This window comes from Brachyhypopomus gauderio, chromosome 4 (genome assembly GCF_052324685.1).
Source record: "Brachyhypopomus gauderio isolate BG-103 chromosome 4, BGAUD_0.2, whole genome shotgun sequence".
NCBI classification, from domain to species: Eukaryota; Metazoa; Chordata; class Actinopteri; order Gymnotiformes; family Hypopomidae; genus Brachyhypopomus; species Brachyhypopomus gauderio.
The window spans coordinates 33,256,639-33,264,860 of record NC_135214.1 but is presented as its reverse complement, the minus strand read 5'-3'; the positions used below and the strand labels follow the sequence as shown (position 1 = coordinate 33,264,860).

Genomic DNA, 8,222 nt, shown 5'->3' with positions numbered 1-8,222 from the left:
GAAAAGCGCTACAAGAGGGTTAACACCGGTATTTGGGTCACGCAATACCAGTGATGTCCCCTTTACACATTTTAACCGGACCGGAAACAAAAAACTGTTGGAAAAGCCTCAGTTTAAAACAGCCATGTTACAAAGACCCTAATTCACCACTATCATCACGCACCAACCGTGTGGGTTTATGATGCACGTGCACCTTGAAGTTCACCGCAGTCAAGTGTCAATATCCACATTGATTAAGAATCAAACACGCAGGTTCCTAGTTGGCTTTAATGCTTCGGTGCTGATATGTCCAGATTGCACGACTTGGTGCTGGAGACAAGGCGGCGCGCGCGGTGCGGGGGTGAAGGCTGTTTGCAGGCAGTCGGTGTTACTACGCTGTCTCCAGTACACCACACTCCTATAATCCTACAGCTCATCTCATACCGAAGAGGTTCGCCCTGTGGAGACAGATAACAGTTTGTTGAGTAATAAGATGAGACGGTCTGGATCGAAGCATCTGAGGTACATTTTCATAATGCACCACGACCATATCAGAACTTGTCCAAATATGTTAGTGATGTTAACGCAACTGTTAGTACCATTGCACCACAGAACATTCTCAGCAAAATACTCGGATCAAGTCAGCATATCAGCACACACACCATTGAAGGTGACTTGCGGTTTTCAAACTGAGTGATAAACAAAGATCGAAGCAAAATAATAATAATAAACAAGTTTATAAGCTACAGTTGTAATTGTGAAATAAGGCTCTAATCGAGTACACCCTGTAATACGCTACGGATTCAAATTCAGAACTTTCGGAATGCAACGGGCTTTTAAATTCCTGCGATTTCAGCGTTAGACGAGCCCAAACCTCTCAGTGCTTATAGCAAAGCGACGCTACAGAGTATGTAAGATGAAGAGAGCGAAGATTAGTCTATAAATCACACGCGTTGTCTCTGCACCTGCCGAGTTATGCGGCTGGTGCCCCGCAGTGCTGGGCACACCAAGGCTCGTAGAGGGAACATCTCCCTGGACCCACTTCCCCTCCCTAAACGCCTGCTCTGCGTCCGTAGTCACGGAGTAGATATGTGGCTCCATAATAAAGGAGCATTTGCTTGTTTTTGTGGTAGGTCAGCCCAGAATAAAAACTCTACAATGCTCTAAAACTTAAAGGTTACGCAGCGTCTTTACTGAACGCAACAGGAACATGTTGTTCAGGAATAATTTTGCAGAATAAGATGCGCTAATGTTATACTTTTGCAAGGTATTAACTTTTATCAAATAAAAACGGATCACTTACCAAGATAACAACGTCTCCCTTGGAATAGTAGAGGCAATAACGCAGTAACGGTATAAAGGATAACAGTTTAGTCACCAGGCAGTGAAGTCGACAGTTAACTGATCTTTGAATTTCCCCGTTCGCAAATTCTGCTCTCTCTCTCTCTCTCTCTCTCTCTCTCTCTCTCTCTCTCTCTCTCTCTCTCTCTCCCCCCCCCCCTCTCTAAACCTGCACGTCATTGGTTCATACGTTGACAGCAATGGTTTCAGTGCCTGGGTGCTCTGAAATCTACTATTTGTTTTATTGCATATTAATCGGCATGATCGATGTCGTTATAGATCGGCATCAGGTTGATTTAAAGTGATTCATAATGTCCATGATAGTTTCTTGTTATTAATAAGTTTGATGTCTCAGTGAACGGACGAGGTAGCTGTCTCGCCTCATAAAAAGAGATCATCTCTAAAATCAAGCGCATTAAAACATTTTCATACCGAGTCAGATTTTATCTCTATCGACTGATCAGTCGGTCGATCTGCCCGTAAATCTAGTCCACTAGCTCCGTTCAGGAATCAAGAAACAACATATGATGCGGTCATTATAACCTTCTATCTCAGCCAAGCCTGTGGACTTACAAAAGTGCATTGTTGTCTTCATGGAAATAATCCTGTTTATAAATTAGTAAGGGCAGGTTTAGGAATTGACTGAGTGTGCAAGGATTGTTCAAACGCAGGAGATGGACCTTCAGGTTCTGTATAAAGACAGCAGGGATGCACTGTGCCGACATGCAGGAGAAGGTCACTGCAACAGAGAGTTGGTGCAGAAGAGACTCTACTGCCACGTCTACTCACGTCTCCCCAGCTGCTGTTCATGGGTTGGGGCATCAAAGCTGATATGGTGTGAGGTGAGACCGCTTCGTTCAGGAAGGACAGGTGCGGCCTATTTGGTCCATTTTTGGCTTTGCAGGAAAACACCGGGGGCTTTTCGATCCGCTGCAGGCAGCCACGGAAGGGAATGTGTGTGATGTGTGTGAACTTGGGAAGATTGAATATGAGTCATGCCGCTGCATCTTGGAGCAGCTGCGAGTGTGTGGTGGTGTGTGCAGGGAGGCCTACAGAGTGTGAGCGGCACAGGCCCGGGCTGGAGATGACCAGAGACAGAACACACGGCTGAGCTGGAGCCGAACCCTCCTGGTGATATGGGGGGAGTCATGAGGGGTCAGGCTATGTTTCTTGGGCAGGCAAGATCAGGGAATCCTCCCAGACGACCAGATCATGCAACGGACAGGAATAAATAACAGCAAAGAGTACCCAGTTTAACTCAGTAATCAAATAAGCACTAATATTACAGTAGCAGAGCTGTGCTGACAGACAGTAAGCTCTCAGGATCACAGTGCAACAGTTCTACTGTTGTATATGCACAATGGAAAATGGGTCTTTTCTCACAGTAAAACATTTTTAGTGCAATTTGCCAAAACGACTGATTGAACATTACATTGTCTAATCTAAATAACCATTCAGTAAGACAAGTTACATTTACACAGAGCCACAACATACAAAATGATGGAAACAACAGCAAGGCTTCATCAGAAACAGTCAGAGTCATCTGGTGTTACAGTCAGAGTCATCTGGTGTTACAGTCGGAGTCATCTGGTGTTGTGTGGGGCATCCCCAGACGTCTGCAGTGAGTGGGGAGCACAACCCAGCCAGTGCTGCGCGGGTCGCAAATGAATTGGCTCTTGGAACTGACTTTTTAATATGAACGATGAAAGCTGACTTGCAAAAATAAATTCTTTGACAAATGAAATACTTGGGTCGATCTCTTGGGTCGAGCCTCGGGTGAAATGTCGTATCCACATCTGACCTTAGATTTAGTTCCGAACCTTGTAAATTAAATTTGGCAAGTTTGAGGAAAAACAGACATTGCAAGTAGTAAATAAATAAATAAATATAAGAGGTTGCTAGGAAGTTGGAAGTCGCTTCTGATTGGTCAACCAATACGACTCAATGAAGCAGTGTCACAGTGCATATCATTAACAGGAAGTTCGGTACCTCCGGGTTGCACACGGCCCAACAGAAACAGAAGTAGACTATTATATTGTCACAAGGAAAATAGTGTTTTATTTGTTTGCTTAAATTAACATAAGCGTGAATAACAGGGAATGCACCAAATTTGTCACATTTGATAATCGTTCAGTTGGGCTAGGGAATATTGAGGGAGGAGTAAATTTAATTTGCAGAATAGTCCTCACAAGTATGACAGACTAGGCAGAACCTTACAAAGCAAACAATTTAATTCATACAACCTATCATAAATGAGGTGTGGTTCACAGAGACCTCCCAAAAGCCTCTAGGTCTGGTGTAGGCCGATGGCTCTAGTCTGATTAAGTCTAGTTTTAAAGCACATCACCAGTGCTGAAATGTGGGAACATTATTCTTCCTCTGTGCCTTCTGTTTATAAGAATACAGCAACGCTCCTCAACCAGACGGACATGCTGCATAGAGGTTTAAAAGCCCAAAGGTTCACCACGAACCCAGAATTCAAGCGAAAGGAGTTGATCCAGAGGCTCCAGACCAAGTGTGTAGACCATCTGTGCAGCCGATAAAGTTGCTGTTTGTGGACCACACTGTCAGATTTAGCACCCCACAGATGCCACTCCATCTTCTAAATGTCCATCGTTAAAAACTCCCCATTCGTGCCACATCATATCAATAATTCAACACTTGACCCCGTGAACTTGGATGGGTGGTCTTGCCTTTGCAATAACTACTGTTGGGGGGGATGGTGGTTCTGACAAACCTAATTTTCAGGTGATAGAGATAAATCAGTTTCCCTGAACAATGTTGGCCTAGCAGGTCAAATGTCACAACTCTGTCAGTATGAGCGAGTATGAACAGAGAGGAAGTCCTTTGGCACGGAAGCCTAACTGATGACATGATGTCCATGCCATAAATTCCCCTGTAACCCAGCATTCTTCATTTTAATGGCATAAGATAAGACAGGTGCATTCTTCATCCCAGTCACTAGTGCACTAGTTGGTAAGATCACCATCTTTTAGCGAATTCCTGTCATCATATCTACACGTGCTTTCACCACTGCCCATACATTCACAGTCCTGTGACGGTTTGTTTTAGCATGTGGGAATGTCCTACAATAGTACACAAAGTAGAAAGAGTGCTTGCATGACATAAAGTTGGTCATTTCGTCATGACACTTTTGTAACACACCTTAAAGCAAATTATATATTATTAGCATATAACAATATTACCATAGAATCATATGTATAAAACAATAAAAACTTTATAAAAGTCCACAATTACTATAATTTATACATATAAAACTATACATAGAAACAAATGAACGGTAAGACTGAAATCTGGAAATGTGTTCAACAGCCAGGGTGCCGTCCCCGTCCAGAGCTTCCTGCTTCCTCTGGGAACTGGGCCAAAATATAGGCCACACTATACTGAAAATCAGGACTCAGAGCTCCAGAAATACATTTATCCTCAATTATTTCTATTAAACAGGAGCAATAAAATAAACCACACTCTCTCTCTCTCTCTCTCTCTCTCTCTCTCTCTCTCACACACACACACACACACACACACACACACACACACACACACACACACACACACACACACACACACACACACACACACACACTCTGTTCTCAGGGGGTTTTCCACTATATTTCGGACTGTGTCTGCTGGTTTTTGTGTTTGTTGAGTCAGAAAAATCTTTTTTTGAGGTCAGGCACTGATGTCAGATGAGAGGGCTCAACTTACAGTTGACGTTCCAGTTCATTCCAGTGGTCAGTGGGGTTGTGCAGGTCACTGGAGCTCCTTCACACCAAAGCCCTCATAAAAAGCTCCATGAGATGTGCTTCAGCACTTCATGACCCCGGTCTGTGAGATTGTGTTGTCTAATGCTTTGTGGCCATCATGTTGTAGCACCTAGACACTTCTATCACAATAATAGCACTTATGGCTGACCAGGGCAGATATAGCACAGCAGAAACTTGATGGCAAAGATGGCATCCTATGACAGTAGCGGATTTAAAGTCACTGAGCCTTTCAGTACAACTCATTCCTCTGCATATTCTAAGGATGAAGCACCAGAATTCAATAATTATGCTACATTTTTTTGGAGTGTAAAAAACAAATGCTGTCACCTCTTTCCAGTGGGTCATCATATCTTATTATTGCACTCATGGGCTCTTCTGGACTAAAATTAATATTTATGTTGTTTGGAGGATCAGTGGGAGCTGCTCCTCCAGCTTTAAGGTCACTGTAGCCACGCCCACCGGCATGCAGTGTCATCACGCCCCGTCGCCACGCCCACCGCCACGCAGTGTCATCATGCCCCGTCACCACGCCCCATCGCCACGCAATGTCATCATGCCTCACCACGCAGTGTCATCACGCCCCACTGCCACGCAGTGTCATCACGCAGTGTCATCACGCAGTGTCATCAAGCCCTGTCACCACGCCCACCGCCACGCAGTGTCATCATGCCCCGTTACCACGCCCACCGCCACGCAGTGTCATCATGCCCCGTCACCACGCCCACCGCCACGCAGTGTCATCACGCCCCGTCACCACGCCCCACCGCCACGCAGTGTCATCACGCCCCGTCACCACGCCCACCGCCACGCAGTGTCATCACGCCCCGTCACCACGCCCACCGCCACGCAGTGTCATCACGCCTCATCACCACGCAGTGTCACCACGCCCACCGCCACGCAGTGTCATAACGCCTCATCACCACGCAGTGTCACCACGCCCACCGCCACGCAGTGTCATCATGCCCCGTTGCCACGCCCCATCACCACGCAGTGTCATCACGCCCCGTCACCACGCCAACCGCCACGCAGTGTCATCACGCCCTGTCACCACGCCAACCGCCACGCAGTGTCATCACGCCCTGTCACCACGCCCACCGCCACGCAGTGTCATCACACCCCGTCACCACGCCCACGCCCACGCAGTGTCATCACGCCCCGTCACCACGCCAACCGCCACGCAGTGTCATCACGCCCTGTCACCACGCCCACCGCCACGCAGTGTCATCACACCCCGTCACCATGCCCACGCCCACGCAGTGTCATCACGCCCCGTCACCACGCCCACCGCCACGCAGTGTCACCACGCCCACCGCCATGCAGTGTCATCACGCCTCATCACCGCGCAGTGTCACCACGCCCACCGCCACGCAGTGTCATAACGCCTCATCACCACGCAGTGTCACCACGCCCACCGCCACGCAGTGTCATCATGCCCCGTTGCCACGCCCCACCACCATGCAGTGTCATCACGCCCTACAGCCACGCAGTGTCATCATGCCCTACAGCCACGCCCCACCGCCATGCAGTGTCATCACGCTCCACCGCCACGCAGTGTCATCACGCCCCATCTCCACGCAGTGTCATCATGCCCCGTTGCCACGCCCCACCACCATGCAGTGTCATCACGTGCTACAGCCACGCAGTGTCATCACGCCCTACAGCCACGCCCCACCGCCATGCAGTGTCATCACGCTCCATCGCCATGCAGTGTCATCACGCCCTACCACCATGCCCCATCGCCACGCCCCGTCGCCACGCCCCGTCGCCACGCCCTGTCGCCACGCCCCGTCACCATGCAGTGTCATCACGCCCTACCACCACATCTTGTCGCCACGCCCCAACACCACTCCCCACCGCCACACCCCATCGCCACACCCCACCACCATGCCCCGTCTCTCAGTGTGCATCTCCCCACCAACTCCAAGCTACCTGCTCCTGGCTGCTGGGTAGTCTCAGTGTCTCCTTCACGTCAGGCTTTGTCTGCTGTGATTCACTCTTGCTTTGATTGACCTCGAGCTTAGTGCTTAATCTTGTACTGCAATGATTAGAGACTGTGTGTTGTCCTTCAGGTCTGCCTCTTCCAGCCATCGGTGAGGCTTATGTCAGCCGCCACTGCTGCTGCCTGTCGATGGTGCATTTCTAGAGGAGGTTTTATCCTGCAGTGGCCTCTCCAGCTCACGAGATACGTGTGCCCCATCTGTTTGTTCAGGCTTAGGGGACATGCTTACATATGATGGATTTATGTCAATGTTGACTTGATGGCACGTAAAGAAACACTTTGACTGACCAGTCCTGAGAATCCTGGTGAGCCTGCCCACGGTGACGAAAATCCAGGATCTATACAGATGATTGCACAGAAGAACAAAGGAGACATGACGTGTGTGTGTGTGTGTGTGTGTGTGTGTGTGTGTGTGTGTGTGTGTGTGTGTGTGTGTGTGTGTGTGTGTGTGTGTGTGTGTGTGTATGTATGTGTGTGTGTTTGTGTGTGTGTGCAGTACACACAGTAAAACATGCACAGCAAAGTATACCAAATAGACTAAATCAGACTTAAGCTCCAAATCATTGCTCCAAACAAGTGTTTGACTTTCTTGAAACATTCCGATAATCCCTTAAGTGCACGTTGAAAAAAATATAATATACAGAGTAGGAATGGAAAAACACAAGCCATATGGCACAAGAACGTTATAAAGCCCATATAGTGGTTACCGGTGAGCTTCACTACGGTCCCATTAGAATGGAGAAGCAAGAGAAAGAAAATGAACTACTATAATCAGTTAGAAAATACAGCATTCACCTATATGGGGCAGTCATGGCCTGGTGGTAAGGAACTGGTCTTGTGAATCACAATTGACAAAATATGGCACATTTATATCTATGTGAATACTTTGGTATGGTCTGGATTTCTGCATAAATGACTCCTAAATCTTAAATCTGTGATCTTAAGTCATGTTTATGAATGTATGATAAAGATGTTCCTATTTAATAAATGTTTTTTCAGTTCTGTAACTTTACTGAACACATGGTTTACCAATCAAAAGCAAATTAGCAAAAATACCAAGAAATAGCAAAAATAAGTGTGTGGCCCCTTGTTTTTACTAACCAGCAGCTTCACACACA

The 8,222-nt window shown here is 47.3% G+C and overlaps 1 long non-coding RNA gene across 1 annotated transcript; it reads right to left on the bottom strand.

The window, feature by feature from the left end:
• Nucleotides 1-253: 253 nt before the first annotated feature.
• Nucleotides 254-1,420, bottom strand: LOC143511674 (uncharacterized). The gene is made up of 2 exons (XR_013130224.1): nucleotides 1,283-1,420; nucleotides 254-437 (listed from the first exon to the last, which is right to left on the bottom strand). It is a non-coding gene; the product is annotated as an uncharacterized LOC143511674 (long non-coding RNA).
• Between the last annotated feature and the right edge of the window lie 6,802 nt (nucleotides 1,421-8,222).